The sequence below is a fragment of the Panicum hallii genome, chromosome 4 (assembly GCF_002211085.1).
Source record: "Panicum hallii strain FIL2 chromosome 4, PHallii_v3.1, whole genome shotgun sequence".
NCBI classification, from domain to species: Eukaryota; Viridiplantae; Streptophyta; class Magnoliopsida; order Poales; family Poaceae; genus Panicum; species Panicum hallii.
In genome coordinates, this window is record NC_038045.1 from 43,466,227 (window position 1) to 43,485,732 (window position 19,506).

Sequence of the window (19,506 nt, forward strand, 5' to 3'; positions counted from 1 at the left end):
TAATCTATGATGAATTTTTTGTGATGTTTATAAAAACCGTCATAAATAGACATGATCTATGACGATTTATGAATTTTTGTCACAGATTTGCAAATAGCCCATACGGGTTTTAATTTAGGCCTAGTTTCTATGACAAATCTTTGAAAGCATCGTAGAATGAAAATAGAAATCGTCATGAATTTGATGTCATGCTCAAACCATAATGGTTATAAAGAAAAATATGTTATAGTTAACATGAGCCTACGCATCAGCGTAACATATCGAGTTCACGTATGCATCCAAGTTGCTACATAATATTTTGTTGCACGAGAATATTTTTCTTGTGATTTTATTCATATTTAAATTCAACTTTTTATTATTTTTTGGGAAGGGGAAGGTTGTCCTGGACCAGCATGAGGGGAAGGGGTTTTAAATCATGAAAAATAAGCTTAAAAAATAGTGCACATGATGGCCGGAGATGTTTAGCTGAAAAAATAAGCAAAAAAGTGTGGAATATGGTATTTGAACCCGAGTCTCAAGGACCAAACTTGTATTTACAAATATTTTCTAGTGCCTACAATTTTATAGCCTACTCCAGCATTTTCGCGGGGGCAACCTGACTCTACAAATGCAAGAAACTTAACGTTACACCACTGTTGTTCTTGTGATATACCTCACTGCGTTTAATAATCTTATGTGATATCCAAATTTTAGATGCATTTTCTTAATATTATGAATTTAAAAATCATACTCCACCATAGTTGTGATAAAAAGAACTATGTTGTTTATTAAAAAAAAATTGATATCAAACTCAATCTCAACTTAGAAAAAATACATCACTCATTTTAAGGATGAATTAAGGCATAGTGAGACGCAGTATCGAACACGAGACCTTAAGAGCCTCTCTCCCAAGCATTACCATCACACTAAGTAATTGTTTGTGATGGCCTACAGTATTTATTGCTAATTATCCGATCACTGCTCGCCATGTGGCACCAGATTTGGAGTGGCATGCTATGAAAATGAGAAAAAAAAAGAGAGCGGACGTGGCCAAGGGGACTCAAACCAGCGACCCCTTGCTTAGACCACTGGACTAAAGCTGTGTTTGTGAAATTTAAAGCGACACAAACTTATAACAAACATATGACCATCTAGATTTACATGATGAACACATGCATGATTCATCTTTCTCTTTTTAATCCGGAATTAAAATTTATAATTGGTATTTCTCCCTCATATGAACTTCAAATTTGATGATCCTTTTCCCTAAATTTTTCTAAAATCATGTGTGACACCCTAGGTGTCAAATTTGTATCACACTAGGGAAGGAATTGTAATAGATATGTTGAATTATATGAAATTTGGGTGTTTATGTGAAAATAAGTACTTAGGTGTAATTTTTGCAAAAGTATAAGTCCTTTTATGCAAAATATTTGAAGTACAAAAGTAACTTTCAAAGTTTACTTAGGATTAAAGTGTAAGAATACAAGTCATCATGACATTACATGAAAACTTGCAATTATGTCCAAAACTGCATAAAATTTACCTTAATAAGGACAAAACCTTATTAAGTTTGATTTTAGTTCAAAGTTTAAAATTTAAGCTTTGTAATTTGGGTTTTTAAACTTGAACCCTAAAGCAATGTTGTAGGGTTTGAAAAATTCTACAACTTCTATTTTGATCATTTTCTCATTAGGGTTTTGGATCAGTGGGAAATCTTACTTTACTGTGAGGTCCCTGGACTTTCTATTTTTGCAAACGAGTCCCTCGGACCCCCCCCCTCTTCTTCTTCCTCTGGCGCCCCTGCTCTGCTCTTCTGCTCCCCTCTGCCGCCGACTGCCAGCGCCGCCCACCGCCGCTCCTGCCCCTCCCCGGCGCCACCTCCTGCTTGGGCGGCTTCCACGCGTCGCTCTCCCGCTTCCCCGGTCCTACTCCCCTCCCCTGCTGTCCTCTTCCGCGAGCGCCACGGCCACCAGAGCTGCTGCCGGCCACCACCTCGCCGCCGCTGAGTCCCGCGCCCACGCCTGCTCTTTTTCCCTCCCTCTTTTGCCCAGCAGCACCAGCAGACAACACTCAATCCATTTCCCTTCCATTCCCTTGCCGCGCACACCCTAAGCCCTGACCACCGCCGCCGCCCCCTTCCTCCACTCCGGCAATCCACTGGCCGTCGTGGGCAGCTCACCCCAGCCCTCCCCCCACCACGACAACCCCTCAGCTAGCTTCTTTTCGACCCCGAGAAGCTCTACGACCACTCAATCGGTCCCCTCGTGCACCACATCGGCTTCCCGACGCTCGCCGATGTTTTCCTCCGCCGCCCTCATCACTGTCTCCGCCGGTCGTCCCTATTCCGTGGCTTTTGTTCCCAATTGACTGCATCAGTGCATCCCCCATGACTCACCGAAGCTCACGCGCAGGTCCTTCACCGACGTTGACCGCCGGAGCACCGCCATCGCCATTGACCCCTCCGCCGCCGCTTCGAGCTCCCGTGGGGATCCTCTTTCCTGGCCATCCCCGCCCTCGACAAGTAGCCCAATCGAACCGCCGTGAGCCCCTGGAACTTCTCCTCCCCTCGAACCTCGCCGCCGGTGGTCCTCTCCACCGGAACACGACCGCCTTTCCTCTGTTCCCCTTCCTCCTCCGGCCAAGGACCTATTTGAATCAATTTTAAAAGCTCCAAGGGTATTCCTGCAAAATTATAGAGCCCCCCTTTTTGTAAATCAGTGAACTTCTAAAATGTGTAGAACATTGTAGAAAATTCAGAAAAATGTCAAACTAGTTGTGTTTGAATACTTGTGTTAAATACTACAACTTTTGTATTATGATCATGAGATGAATATGTGTATTTTGTGCTGTGATTTAATTAGTAGATAATAGGTACTTTAATTAGATCTTTTGATCCATAGCAGTGCTAATGCTCAGATTTGAAACATGAGATATATGTGCCATAAGTAGAGCGGTGTAAAATTTGGAAGCTCAGCACAGCCCTCTAGCTATGATGTTTAGATAACTTTGCTTTATGTTGATAAAAGTTTCATGATTTAATTTCAGATGCATCTCTTTATGTTTATAGCTGAAAATTTTACCTTAGTTTTTTTTCAGCATGTATAATCCAAGATAAAAGTTTGAGAGTCAGAATCCTAGTTTAGCTTCAGTAATAAATTTAAGCTTAGATTCCAAGAAAATTCATGAGAAATAGTTCTAGTTCATGAAAAATTATGAAAATATTCTGAAATGTTACTCTTGAGTAGTGTAAGCTGTTCACAAAAATCCAGAACAAAATCTTGTATATATCTATAGTTATAAATAACTCTTAATATGTTAGTGCTGTTGTTGTTTATTCTTGTGGCATAATTTCTGTGAAAATAAAATCTTGATAAATTTACAGTAGCTTAAACATAGCTTTATCTGTAGCTGATAAAAGTTTCAACCCCAATGCTATAGTAGTTTGTTCTGTAAAAAAATGAAACATGTTGTTTAGTGTAACTAACTAGGTTAGTTTATACTCGAAAAATGACTGCCCAGTAGAAGAGTAAATGAGATGTTTGATGAGTGAACTATGTTTTCATTGGATTGCAACTTTATCGTGAAATGAAATGAAAGTGTATGCATCCATTAAACCACATCTTTGCACATCATATAGACTCAACCACTCTCGCCGACGGAGACTACGAATTGATCCCGGAACCCGAAGTGGAAATTTCTGAAAACCCCGGGAACGTCGTCGGAAATCTAACTGAAGCTCCGAACCAAAGTTTGGAAAACTTTGACACTCCTGCCCCCAGCCCAGCCAGCGAAGACAAGCCCCGAACATAAACCCGCTACTTTATTTACACTACAATCTATATTTATATATATACTTGTGCATTAAGTTCTTAGGAGTTGTCTGGAAACCCTAGTTGCATATTCCTAGGAACCAATGTACTGAAGCTGCTATGCTAATAGGACCGGTAGAAGTCGAGTGATTGCCTGTCACTCGCGAGCTTTATATGAATTGTAGTGTTTACATTCCTGTATTCACTATAAGGATGACGGACGGGATTTATGTGAAGTATCATGGTTGAGATGATGCCCCGTCTGTGTTGATGAATTTGGCTAAGTCGCAGTGTGTGGTAGCGGTGGTTAAGCGTTTGAATGTACTAGCCACATGTCGTGAAATATGGTAAGCGGTAAGCCTAGTAACCAATCGGCCTGGCAAGTGGACATACCTCCCACCACTCGTATTTGGTTTTTCCGGTTACTCGTTTCGACGTGTGGGAATACGTGTTGCAGGGCAACCAGGAGTACGATCATACAGTAGCGCTGTAGACGTACATCCTGCACATTGTATGTGCGTATGGTCCTGCAGTCGCTTGTAGTGGATCTGATCCACAAGTCGGAATGAAAGGCAAACGGTTGCTTCGGAACGATAATTGGATGTTCCAAGCGTGTGAGTTAGGTTTACCCTTGCAAGGTTGTGAAATTCTATTCAGAATCGTCCGTTTCTCGCGGAGGTTGAGACTGCTTGATTCCTTTACCACATAGAGTAACAAGAGCAACACTATGATGAGAAATACTGATGGTTGACTTTAAAAGCTCTACCATGCTTGAATAGCTATAGTTGCTTACCTAGAATGGATAATCAACTAGAACTGGAAAGCTAAAACTTGAAAATAAGGATCTACTCTTTATTGCTTTTCAGTTGAAACAAAACCTAAAATCTTATCAAGCCTACATAGTCTAGTTATATGGCTAAGTATACCATGAAACGGATAAGTCTTGCTGAGTATTAGAGTACTCAGTCTTGCAATATGACTTTATTTCAGGTAATATCTCTGAAGACGCTACCCTTCCCACGCCTTGGCCTTATGTTTTGCCCGATGGTTGGTCCGTGGAATGGGACCCGTCCCCGGCCAACACTGATCATACCGAGTGATGTCATGCCAGGGCTTAGCATGATGTCCGTAATGGCAACGTGTATAGTTGTCGTATTTTAAATTCCGCTGCCATGAACTTGAAACTTTAAACTGGTTTGTAATAATTTCTATCAGTTTGGAACTTACGCTACTTTTGGGAAACTCTTGTAATATAAATGCCTGTGATGTAAAATATGATGGCGATTGTATCTCTGGACTCGCCTTCGTACGAGGTACCTTATTTAATCCTGCATTCGGTGGTTTATCGGGACGTTACCCGACAGACCAAGGGGTTACACTGTTTGAAGTACGTTGAAGCCCTTGAGAGAGGACTTGCGTACTTGAGCCGGTGTAATTCAGGTTGGTTCTGCCACAGCTAGTATCAGAGCTAACAAGTGTACTCTGGAGATATGATTAGTCTTAAAAATATTTTTAGTATAAAATTTGGCCAATAAAGTATTTGGCAAAAATACGTTGGACTTGTTAAGGATTGTGCTTAGTACGTAAAGCCCTAGAAAATGTTGATAAGGGAAGTAGAGCTGGCTATAGTGTGTATATGTATATATATAACTCTAACTACCAGCATTATATTTCTATCAAAATTTACATTCCTGCACAACACCAATCTTACATTTGGTAACGACACCTTCGACGATGAGGTAAGAAGGTAAGGATCCTCAGCTAACTGGGGTGTTAGCCTTCCCGTCGGTGATGCGAACCGAACACTGTTTCTCAAGCAGTAGCCTACTTGAGATGCTGCCAATATATCAACTTAGGTTGATTATATTGGGAGTAAATGGTCAGGTGCAGGGTATGGCGATTGCTGTTCATACCCCCGCATTTTGCGGTATCCCCGTGAATACGTTGTTTCGATAACATATGCTAACGTTGTCTGTATGGCGGTAATTGTACAGATGCTGTTTCTATAGTGAACAGTAATAATTGGGAACACTTTCATGACATGCTGGCATGGAAGGTTCATTGGATATATGTTGTAGTTTTCTGCAGGTACACTAACCACGATTAAGAGGTTAAGACGGATAGGACTTATCGACTAGTTATTAGAGAGAGACGTATATGTTATGCCACCGAAATTAACCACGTAAGCCCGAAGATATTCGGCAGTTGTTTGGTTGTGAGGTCGAATAGTACGTGCATGCATAATCATCATCTAGCAAAGTGAGTGCATTGAATGTGTTGATCTTTTAAGGACATATAGAATGTTATCTATCTCTAGTGTGGTTTCAATAGAATTCTTGTGGTAGCTTTAGTTAAGTTTCGGTATCCTTCAAAATCTCACCATCTGAATTCTTGTTTCAGATGACGGTGTCAGACCCGGGGCCACCGGGCTGGGCACATTACGAAGTTTAAGAGATTAAGCCCGTATTATCTCTTATTCATTTTGTTTATCTCTTGTTTATCCCGTTTAAATAGGAGATAGAGCTAACCAACACGGAGAGGATCTACTCGAGATATGTTCTGATGTGATTCCTCGACGGGAGTTGGTTAGCACCTTTGTAATTCTGACCTCTCGGATATATAAGGGAGGTCAGGGACCCCCCTCAAAACAGAAGATCATTAGGTCATTCTACACCAAAGGGAATACAAACCACCATACAGGACGTAGGGTGTTACGCTCCGTGCGTCCCGAACCTGTCTAAAAGTCTTGTGTTCCTTGCACCTTCGAGTTCCTGATCTCGGCGTCTCCTCACCCAAAACTTACCACCTTGGGTATACCCCTCGGTGGGCAGCCGGTTAAACACCGACAGCTGGCGCGCCAGGTAGGGGAGCGCATCGAAGATCCACCGGCGAACTCGACGGCATCTTTCTAGTTCACCAGGTGGCGGATTGATACCTTCACGCATGTGCATCGACGAGTCGATTCATCGAGTTCGAGATCGGATCCTTCAGCGAATGGCTACATCGAGCTCGACTACTCGGCTCGACTTCACCTCGCGCTGCAACGTCGATGCACCGCCGCAGTCGACCTCGACGACCCGGTTCAACTTCGGCTTGTGCTGCAATATCCACGCGCAGCAGCGACGAGTTCGACTACTTTGACTTCGCGAGGACGATCGGCAGCCCGCCGACGACTACTTCAACTACTCGTCTCGACTTGAAAACTAGTCGGAATCGACTCCGACTAGTCGAGCTTCGTCAACAAACCGTCGCAGCTCCATCAACGAGCTCCACGGCTTCGTCAATATTCATCCACGAATCAAGCTAAGTGATTTATACCTTTTCCGACTTGTTCTTCACAGGATCGGCTACCTTTTCGGGTACGCCTCTCGATGGGCATGAAATCCTCGGGGGCTACGCCCTGATCGACTACTCCTGGGATGCTAGACCGACAGCCACAGCTTTGGTGCACCGAGTACTGGAGGCTCTGCCACAGACTTGATGCACCGAGTGCTGGCGGCTTTTCCACGGCCTTATGACACTGACTACGGAGGCTACGCCACAAGGTTTTGTTCTGAGTGCTGGAGGCTTCATGGGACTATGCCCTATGGAAGTATAGATCTTTGCGTGTTGCCACACACGCCCTCGCCGACTACTTATGCGTGTATGTCTCTCGATGGGTACAAAACCCTCCAGAGCCACACATCGCCGACTACTTTATGCGCACCGCGCATCCTCTTTGTCGCATGACGACTTCTTTGTCTTCTCTTAACGGTTGCTAAAATACTCGGGTAGCACACAACTTAATCCGTGAAATCTCGACTCTTCTGTAAGCCTATGATCCTACGCGTGCATGCGGCTGAGCTCCCTACGCTATGGTCTATGGCCATCAAGGATCAGGTGCTTAAACGTAACAGGCTAACTGCCCGGGGAAATTACATGGCCTAGCAAGAGCAAGACGCGAAATTTTTACACCGAATAAATTTTGGTTCCTTCATATTATTACTAAGTACTACTCGGTATCTTCGCATTATGCTACATAATGTATGCATTGTCTTTTTTTCAGATCAAGCTTTGGCAACAACCCTCCAGGCAGCACGGCGTGCCATCACAGTTCTGCTAGTTTCCAGGCTTGGGGGCTGGGCGATGTGCACTACTCGACATGGCTCCTTCGGCTCTCCTGGCTCGTAAGCTCGGGGGCTGGACGCCGCAAAACTACTCGAAGAAGACTCATATGAAGACTGAGAGTGCAGAAGAAACCTTAAGTCACCGCGCGGTTAAATAAACCAGCGGGAGGCTTACTTTCATTATGCAGAAAGCGAAGAGTTTTTCTTGGGATTTCAGAGTAACACCAATGCCATGATTCTTGGATCCTTTTTCCCAAACCTGGGAGATTTGGGTTCAAGGCTCGGGGGCTGCGGGGTACGTGGCATCGACTACTTATTTTTTGAATTTATTCAAAGAGAAGGATAAGGAGGATTACAGATTAATGGGACCCTCAGCCTGATTCTCCGATTCAACCTAAGGCTCGGGGGCTACTCCATATGGAGTGCGATTTTGCAATCGCACACCATAGCAGGAATAAAATTCGGGGCATGAGCACCTCATAGCTTCGATGCAGCCAAAGGAGTACTCGAAGAAGGGCTTCAAGACGAATCATCAGAGGAAGTCGAAGACTGCTTCGAAAGTACTCAATAAGCCTGCAGTACTCAGCTACGAAGAGCTCGGGGGCTTGTCAGACCCGGGGCCACCGGGCTGGGCACATTACGAAGTTTAAGAGATTAAGCCCGTCTTATCTCTTATTCATTTTGTTTATCTCTTGTTTATCCCGTTTAAATAGGAGATAGAGCTAACCAACACGGAGAGGATCTACTCGAGATATGTTCTGGTGTGATTCCTCGACGGGAGTTGGTTAGCACCTTTGTAATTCTGACCTCTCGGATATATAAGGGAGGTCAGGGACCCCCCTCAAAACAGAAGATCATTAGGTCATTCTACACCAAAGGGAATACAAACCACCATACAGGACGTAGGGTGTTACGCTCCGTGCGGCCCGAACCTGTCTAAAAGTCTTGTGTTCCTTGCACCTTCGAGTTCCTGATCTCGGCGTCTCCTCACCCAAAACTTACCACCTTGGGTATACCCCTCGGTGGGCAGCCGGTTAAACACCGACAGACGGCTCCTTCAAACATCTTTTGGGATCATGCAGGGCATCTCCATACTAATGCCTTGCACTAGGAGGGTTTTCCCCGTCTTTTATGGGAATCACTTAGTTTATTCTTCTACACCGAGCCTCCCCAGTATGATGGAGTGGAGTATAGGGAGGAAGGTGTTCCGCGATGAAGAGTCAAGATGACTATTCCTCAGCATCCTTTCCGTTCTCAGTGGTAGCCCATCGAGGTCGATGTGGTTGGCTATCGTCTTGTCGACACCATCGAGATTGCCGCTCTTGAGGCCATCCATATCTTTTGCAACCAGCATCCCATGGAAGTTGCCGGACATCCTATCGGTTTATTCCCTGCAATAGATTCTAGTGATCCTGAGTGGAATTTCAAGATAGCTCATTATGGCCATATGTTGGGAGATTTAGCCAAAAAAGGCTCCGTGGTACTATCAGGTTTATGAATGTTCAGCACCATTATCAGATCCTGTTACACCGGAGTATGGGTCAACTGACTGGTATAGCTCAAGGTCACTATCGAAATGATGATCGACAGGTCACTCAGATAGTAGAGCTTCAAGCCCTGGTCACTGAGAAGGAGGAAATCATCGCGGAGCGAGAGGAGACCATTCTTCATCGGGAGGACCAGATCAATGAGAGTGATGTAATAATCACTCAATGTAACATGATCATCGAGTTCCTCCAGGAGCAAATCCACGACCTTATCCTTGAGGTTGACGACGCCCATGCTCATATCGATGAACTTCAGCAGCAGCCAGTACCTCCTGCTGTACCTGTAATATCTGAAGGTGGAGAAGAAGACCCGAAGGAAATCGAGGGAGTTTCTGATCTCGATTCCGAGCATGGAGACCCAGAACCCAACCCTCAGCCAAATTACTCCTCTTCCGGCAGCCAGTCCTCTGTAGGCGACCTCGACGATTTCTAGTTTGTCCAAATCATCGATTCTCTAGGTGTAACCAGTGTAAATGTAGTGACATAGGTAGTAAGTAGTCTACCTAGACCTAGTGCCATTTGTTGTAATATAGATGGCCTGTGTACGGACCACCTTGATGTACGATGCTAAGGACAACCAGTATCTGCGTTGTAATCTAAGCCTTGTGTTCTGCCATCTGGTTCAATATCTTTGTATCTGAAATGACTTGGTTGAATGGAACATGTGTATTACATATCTGTTAGTATTCTGAAAATGGGAGTAAGGACATGTGGTTATTAATGGATATCTCCTTTGTTTCAGATGGTTGGTGCCACACGTGGAACCCCGGAAGGTTTCTGGGCAGATCAGGCTAGCGGTTCCCAACAACCGCTACCACCACCCCCAAATCTAGCGAGATTATGGCTCGGCAGACCGAGCTTCTTAATCTGCTAGTAGAGGCACAACAGAACCAACATCGCTAGCAATCACGAGGAGGTCGTGATGATCCTCACCCTCAGGTGGCAAATTACCAAGATTTCTTCAGCACTCAGCCCCTGCTATTCAGCAAAGTTGAGGAGCCCCTTGATGCCGATGCTTGGCTTCGCACCATTGAATCCAAGTTTACTCTTCTTACGATTCCATGTGCAGACTCCAATAAGGCTCACTTCGCTGCCCAACAACTTCGTGGTGCTGCCCGTATTTGGTGGGATAATTATTGTGCCATGCAACCTGATGGCCATGTTATCTCCTAGGAAGAATTTCAGAATGCTTTCAGAGCACACCATATACCTGAAGGACTGATGGAGCGGAAGTTGAATGAGTTCTTGGCACTCACCCAAGGCACCCACACCGTACTACATTATGCACAAGCTTTCAATCACCTGTGCCAGTACGCGGGTTATCACGCTGACAGTGACACCAAGAAGCAAGATCATTTTTGTCGGGGCTTGAACACTAAGCTCAAAGAACGCCTGAACCTGGTTAACATGGCCCTGACTCAAGAGGATTGCATCACGGCACACCGTGCCAAAAAGAAACGAAGGATTTCCAATGGACCCACGAGTGTTCAACCATCGCGGTATTGATTTGTTCGGAATGCACCGCCCAGAGCGTCACAGTGGAATGCTCCACCTAGCAGACTGGTTTTCAGGCCGCCTCAACAGCCAGGAGAATACAGACCTCCAGTGCCTCCGCAACAGCCGCAACAGTTTGGCCCACGGCCAAATGCTCAACAGTTTCAACAGCGAAGCAGCACCAATCGCTGTTTCAATTGCGGTAGTGCGGACCACTTCATCAAAGATTGTCCTCGGCCCAGGAAGCCTAATCAAGGATAGAGTTCTAATCAGAACAACCAGAGCAAGGGAAAGCAGCGAGTAATGCAAGTTCGGCAAGGGCGAGTCAATTTCACCACCCTTGCGGAACTTCCGGATGGAGCCCCCGTCATGTCGGGTACCTTTTCTATTCATCACAAACCAGTTGTTACATTATTCGATTCAGGAGCAACCCATAGTTTCATTAGTAACAACTGCAGTACCCGAATAGGACTTGATCTTTGTCATACCAAGGGGTCATATATGATTTCTACCCCTGGAGGAAAGGTTACCTCCAACCAAATGGTTAAAAGTGTGCCAATTCAGTTAGGTAGCAAATTAATCAAAACTGATTTGGTTCTGCTAAATTTAGAGGGTATGGATGTTATACTTGGGACAAATTGGATGATAGAACATAGAGTACTGCTAGATATCTCTTCCCGAGTTATTGGGATTGATTCACCACATCAAGGAGCCACCACCCTCTACCTGTCTCAGGAAGAGTATCTTCACTCTTGTACCTTTGTTATCACAGACACTAAATTAAAAGATATTTCTGTAGTCTGTGAGTATCCCGATGTCTTTTCGGACGATTTGCCTGGAATGCCACCAGACAGAGACATCGAATTCATTATTGAGCTTCAACCTAGCATCGCTCCTATTTCAAAGAGGCCGTATCGTATGCCTCCTAATGAATTGGCCGAGCTAAAAATCCAGCTTCAATATCTTCTTGACAAAGGATTTATACGCCCAAGTGCTTCACCTTGGGGATGTCCCGCTCTCTTTGTAAAGAAAAAGGACAATAGCTTAAGGCTATGTGTCGATTATCGTCCACTCAATGCGGTCACTATCAAAAATGAGTACCCTCTTCCCCGCATTGACATCTTGTTCGATCAACTAGCTGGGGCTAAAGTCTTCTCTAAGATTGATCTACGCTCTGGTTATCATCAGATCAAAATCAAGCCTAGTGATATTCCAAAAATGGCTTTCTCGACCAGATATGGACTATATGAATATCTGGTTATGTCTTTTGGACTCACTAATGCACCGGCATATTTCATGTATCTTATGAATTCAGTCTTTATGCCGGAGCTCGATAAATTCTTCGTGGTTTTCATCGACGATATTCTGATATATACTAAGACTGAGAAAGGTCATGTTAATCATATACGTGTCGTTCTTCAACGACTACGTGATCATCGCCTTTATGCCAAATTCTCCAAATGTGAATTTTGGCTGGATAGTGTGAAATTTTTGGGACATACTATCTCCAGAGAAGGCATATTAGTTGATCCAACCAAAGTTCAGGAAGTTATGGATTGGAAGCCTCCAACTTCAGTCCATCGAATCCATAGTTTCCTTAGATTGGCAGGATATTATCGCTGATTCATTCCAGACTTCTCCAAAATAGCCAAACCCATGACTGAGCTACTTAAGAAAGAGGTTAAATTCTATTGGGATGATAAGTGTGAAGAAGCATTTCACACCATGAGAAATCTTCTAACGACTGCTCCAGTGCTAGCTCAGCCAGATAGTACCCAGCCTTTTGATGTCTATTGCGATGCTTCCGGAACCGGACTAGGTTGCGTTCTTATGCAAAACAACCGGGTCATTGCTTATGCATCTAGAGCACTCCGGAATCATGAACAAAACTATCCAACCCATGATCTTGAGTTGGCAGCTGTTATTCACGCTCTCAAGATTTGGAGAAATCATCTTATGGGCGCCAAGTGTAACATTTACACTGACTATAAGAGCCTCAAATATATCTTTACTCAAGCTGACCTAAATATGAGGCAAAGGCGTTGGTTAGAATTGATCAAAGACTACGATCTTGAGGTACACTACCATCCTGGCAAGGCCAATGTGGTTGCGGATGCACTTAGCCGCAAGGCACATTGTCATTGCTTATCCATAGAAATTTTAGGTAAAACTCACTATTATCAAATGAGAAAACTCAATCTGGAGATCATTCCTCAAGGTAGTCTGAATCTATTATCTATTGAACCTACTCTTCAGGATAGAATCATCATGTCGCAATTACATGATGAAGGTATCAAAATTATCAAGCTGAAACTATCTCAAGGAGAAGCAAAATATAGATGTTTCCATACTGATCATCAAGGAGTTTTATGGTTCAACAATCGCATTGTTGTACCTAAGGATCACCAGCTCCGTAAATAAATCCTTGATGAAGCACATCTATCCAAGTTTTCTATCCATCCTGGTAGTAGTAAAATGTATGAAGACCTTAGGCAAAACTTTTGGTGGACCAGGATGAAAAGGGAAATTGCTAAGCATGTATCCGAATGTGATACATGCCAGAGAGTCAAAGCCAGTCACCTAAAGGTATCCGGTACACTCCAACCACTACCCATTCCATCGTAGAAGTGGGAAGACATTAGTATGGATTTCATCGTTGGTCTTCACAACACATCCCAAAAACATGAATCCATATGGGTAATTATGGATAGACTTACCAAAACTGCTCACTTTCTTCCTGTGCATACCACTTATTCTGCCAAGAAGTATGCCGAAGTCTATCTTGATCAAATTGTTCGATTGCATGGTGTCCCGAAGACAATCATTTCTGATCGAGGGGCACAATTTATTGCTCACTTCTGGGAACAATTGCAGTTATCTCTCGGTACCAAGTTAATACGAAGCTTTGCGTATCATCCTTAGACTAATGGCTAGACTGAACGGGTTAATCAAATTCTTGAAGACATGCTCCGAGCTTGTATTATTCACTATGGTACAAGCTGGGACAAGTGTCTCGCCTTGGCCGAATTTTCTTACAACAATAGCTACCAGTCTAATCTTCAAATGGCTCCATTTGAAGCGTTATACGGTCAAAGATTTCGAACTCCTTTGAGTTGGTCTGAGACCGGCGAACGCAAAATCTTTGGACCAGACCTAGTTGTCAAAGTCGAAGATAAGGTCAAGGTTATTCAAGCCAACCTCAAAGCAGCCCAGTCTAGACAGAAAAATTTTGCAGATCAAAGGAGAAAATCCTTGCAATTCCAAGTAGGGGATTTTGTCTATCTCCGAGTATCTCCTAACAAAGGTGTTCAGCGCTTCGGCATAAAAGGGAAGTTAGCACCCCGATATGTCAGACCATTCGAAATCCTTAAAGTCTGTGGCCTAGTGGCTTACAGAATTCGTCTTCCTTCTCAGTTGACTACTTTTCATGATGTTTTCTATATCTCTCAACTCAAGAAATGCATCAAAGTGCCTACTGAGACCGTTGAATCGCAAGCCATTGAGATCGAACCTGATCTATCTTGCACCGAACAACCCATCCAGATCCTTGATACCAAGGAGAGAGTCATCAGAAGAAAGAAGATTAAGATGTATAAGATCCTATGGGATCACCACACAGAAGAAGAAGCTACCTGGGAAACCGAAGATTTTCTTCAGAAAAACTTCCCATAATTCCTAAAGCCTACTTAGGTAGCTATCCTCTGAACCCTATCATCCTTGTAATCTCGGGACGAGATTCCTTTTTGGGGGGGAGGTTGTGACACCTTAGGTTTCAAATTTGTATCACACTAGGGAAGGAATTGTAATAGATATGTTGAATTATATGAAATTTGGTTGTTTATGTGAAAATAAGGACTTAGGTATAATTTTTTGCAAAAGTATAAGTCCTTTTATGCAAAATATTTGAAGTACAAAAGTAACTTTCAAAGTTTACTTAGGATTAAAGTGTAAGAATACACGTCATCATGACATTACATGAAAACTTGCAATTATGTCCAAAACTGCATAAAATTTACCTTAATAAGGACAAAAACTTATTAAGTTTGATTTTAGTTCAAAGTTTAAAATTTAAGCTTTGTACTTTGGGTTTTTGAACTTGAACCCTAAAGCAATGTTGTAGGGTTTGAAAAATTCTACAACTTCTATTTTGATCATTTTCTCATTAGGGTTTTGGATCAGTGGGAAATCTTACTTTACTGTGAGGTCCCTGGACTTTCTATTTTTGCAAATGAGTCCCTGGGACCCCCCCCCCCCCCCCACTCTTCTTCTTCCTCTGGCGCCCCTGCTCTGCTCTTCTGCTCCCCTCTGCCGCCGACTGCCAGCGCTGCCCATCGCCGCTCCAGCTCCTCCCCGGCGCCACCTCCTGCTTGGGCGGCTTCCACGCGTCGCTCTCCTCCTTCCCGGGACCTGCTCCCCTCCCCTGCTATCCTCTTCCGCGAGCGCCACGGCCACCAGAGCTGCTGCCGGCCACCACCTCGCCGCCGCCGAGTCCCGCGCCCGCGCCTGCTCTTTTTCCCTCCCTCTTTTGCCCAGCAGCACCAGCAGACAACACCCAATCCATTTCCCTTCCTTTCCCTTGCCGCGCACACCCTGAGCCCTAACCACCACCGCCGCCCCCTTCCTCCACTCCGGCAACCCACTGCCGTCGTGGGCAGCTCACCCCAGCCATCCCCGCACCACGAAACCCCTTAGCTAGCTTCCTTTCAACCCCGTGAAGCACTACGACCACTCAATCGGTCCCCTCGTGCACCACATCGGCTTCCCGATGCTCGCCGGCGTTTTCCTCCGCCGCCCTCGTCACTGTCTCCGGCGGTCATCCCTATTCCGTGGCTTTTGTTCCCAATTGACTGTATCAGTGCATCCCCCATGACTCACCGAAGCTCACGCGCAGGTCCTTCACCAACGTTGACCACTGAAGCACCGCCATCGCCATTGAGCCCTCCGCCGCCGCTTCGGGCTCCCGTGGGGATCCTCTTTCCCGGCCATCCCCGCCCTCGACAAGTAGCCCAATCGAACCGCCATGAGCCCCTGGAACTTCTCCTCCCCTCGAACCTCACCGCCGGTGGCCCTCTCCACCGGAAGACGGCCGCCTTTCCTCTGTTCCCCTTCCTCCTCCGGCCAAGGGCCTATTTTAATCGATTTTAAAAGCTCCAAGGGTATTCCTGCAAAATTACAGAGCTCCCCCTTTTTGTAACTCAGTGAACTTCTAAAATGTGTAGAAAATTGTAAAAAATTCAGAAAAATATGAAACAAGTTGGGTTCGAATACTTGTGTTAAATAATACAACTTTTGTATTATGATCATGAGATGCATATGTGTATTTTGTGCTGTGATTTAATTAGTAGATAATAGGTACTTTAATTAGATCTTTTGATCCATAGCAGTGCTAAGGCTTAAATTTGAAACATGAGATATATGTGCCATAAGTAGAGCTGTGTAAAATTTGGAAGCTCAGCACAGCTCTCTAGCTATGATGTTTAGATAACTTTGCTTTATGTTGATAAAAGATTCATGATTTAATTTCAGATGCACCTCTTCATGTTTATAGCTGAAAAGTTTACCTTAGCTTTGTTTCAGCATTTATAATCCAAGATAAAAGTCTGAGAGTCAGAACCCTAGTGTAGCTTCAGTAATAAATTTAAGCTTAGATTCCAAGGAAATTCATGAGAAATAGTTCTAGTTCATGAAAAATTATGAAAATATTCTGAAATGTTACTCTTGAGTAGTGTAAGCTGTTCAAAAAAATCCAAAATAAAATCTTGTATATATATATATAGTTATAAATAACTCTAAATATGTTAGTGCTGTTGTTGTTTATTCTTGTGGCATAATTTTTGTGAAAATAAAATCTTGATAAATTTACAGTAGCTTAAACATAGCTTTATCTATAGCTGATAAAAGTTTCAACCCCAGTGCTATAGTAGTTTGTTCTATAAAAAAATGAAACATGTTGTTTAGTGTAACTAACTAGGTTAGTTTATACTCGATAAATGACTGCCCAGTAGAAGAGTAAATGAGATGTTTGATGAGTGAACTATGTTTTCATTGGACTGCAACTTTATCGTGAAATGAAATGAAAATATATGCATCCATTAAACCACATCTTTGCATATCATATAGACTCAACCACTCTCGCCGACGGAGACTACGAATTGATCCTGAAACCCAAAGTGGAAATTTCTGAAAATCCCGGGAACGTCGTCGGAAATCTAACTAAAGCTCCAAACCAAAGTTCGGAAAAGTTTGACACTCATGCCCCCAGCCCAGCCAGCGAAGGCAAGCCCCGAACATAAACCCGCTACTTTATTTACACTGCAATCTATATTTATATATATATACTTGTGCATTAAGTTCTTAGGAGTTGTCTGGAAACCCTAGTTGCATATTCCTAGGAACCAATGTACTGAATACTAGAACTTGAGTCCGAATAGCTGCTATGCTAATAGGACCGGTAGAAGTCGAGTGATTGACTATCACTCGCGAGCTTTATATGAATTGTAGTGTTTACATTCCTGTATTCACTATAAGGATGATGGACGGGATTTATGTGAAGTATCATGGTTGAGATGATGCCCCGTCTGTGTTGATGAGTTTGGCTAAGTCGCAGTGTGTGGTAGCGGTGGTTAAGCGTTTGAATGTACTAGCCACATGCCGTGAAATATGGTAAGCGGTAAGCCTAGTAACCAATCGGCCCCGGCAAGTGGACATACCTCCCACCACTCGTATTTGGTTTTTCCGGTTACTCGTTTCGACGTGTGGGGATACGTGTTGCAGGGCAACCAGGAGTACGATCATACAGTAGCGCTGTAGACGTACATCCTGCACATTGTATGTGCGTATGGTCCTGCAGTCGCTTGTGGTGGATCTGATCCACAAGTCGGAATGAAAGGCAAACGGTTGCTTCGGAACGATAATTGGATGTTCCAAGCGTGTGAGTTAGGTTTACCCTTGCAAGGTTGTGAAATTCGATTCAGAATCGTCCGTTTCTCGCGGAGATTGAGACTGCTTGATTCCTTTACCACATAGAGTAACAAGAGCAACACTATGATGAGAAATACTGATGGTTGACTTTAAAAGCTCTACCATGCTTGAATAGCTATAGTTGCTTACCTAGAACGGATAATCAACTAGAACTGGAAAGCTAAAACTTGAAAATAAGGATCTACTCTTTATTGCTTTTCAGCTGAAACAAAACCTAAAATCTTATCAAGCCTACATAGTCTTGTTACATGTCTAAATATACCATGAAACGGGTAAGTCTTGCTGAGTATTAGAGTACTCAGTCTTGCAATATGACTTTATTTCAGGTAATACCTCTGAAGATCCTACCCTTCCCATGCCTTGGCCTTATATTCTGCCCGATGGTTGGTCCGTGGAATGGGACCTGTCCCCGGCCAACACTGATCATACCGAGTGATGTCATGCCAGGGCTTAGCATGATGTCCGTACTCACTACACCACAACACAGTATTAGCGACAGGAGTCAGTTGGTAAAAGTGCACTAATAGTAATGGACAGTCTGTAGGTAAAACTTATCAATGGACGATCTGTCGGTGATTCCTGTTTTAACGAGTGACGGTCCGTCGGTAAATGTATATATATTTACCAATGAATGATCTGTCGGTAAATCCTGATACTACATCGGGCAGTCAGTCGGTAAAACATAACAAATTTTAGCGCCAACTGTTTCCGCGCGCGGGCTCGTGCGCCCGCCCAGAATGTTTTGGACCCTAACTCTGCTCTCTTGGGCTGAAAAAACCCACTCCCGCCCCCTTCTGCTCGCCACACACCAGCAGGCAGCGCCGCCACCCATTCCCCCATCTCGCTCGCGCGCATCCCATCCCCGTCCGCTCGTGCACGCTGTCGCCGGGCGCTCGTCGCGTGCACCGTCGCCGGCCGCTCATCGCGCGCGCTCCCTGCCCCCGTCCGCGTGACCCAGCCCCCATCTCGCTCGCGCGCATCCCATCCCCGTCCTCTCGTGCACCCCGTCGCCGGCCGCTCGTCGCGCGCGCTCCCTGCCCCCGTCCGCGTGACCCAGCCCCCATCTCCCTCGCGCGCAACCCATCCCCGTCCGCTCGCGCGCGCCGTCGCCGGCCGCTCGTCGCGCGCGCTCCCTGCCCCCGTCTGGTCATCCTTGCTACGTGCCACCTCCGACCCACCCCAGCTCAGCCACACCGTCGTGAAGGAGCACCTCGTTGGCTTCATCCTCCAGATCCCCCTGTGATCCCAGGTATTTCCCTCTATTTCTAGATCCCCTCGTAATCCCAGGTATTTCCCTCTATTTCTCCTGTTCAGTGCTAGGATTTGGTAGGATCTATGGCAGATATAGCAGGTTTCCTATGCAAATTGTTTGCTCTGTGTCTAATTGAGCGATTATTGTAGTTTAGTTTGTTTTCATTGCATATATGGTTGAGCGCTTAGGGGGTAGGCAATGCTGAAAGATGGTAGTGCAGGCCTGTTCGATTACTCTATTTCAGAATTAGTTTATGCTCAGTTCTAGAAGGTGGTAGCAGAAATTGATGATGATGCATTTCTTACAGTAATTGGAGTTGGTGAATTCTGTATGAT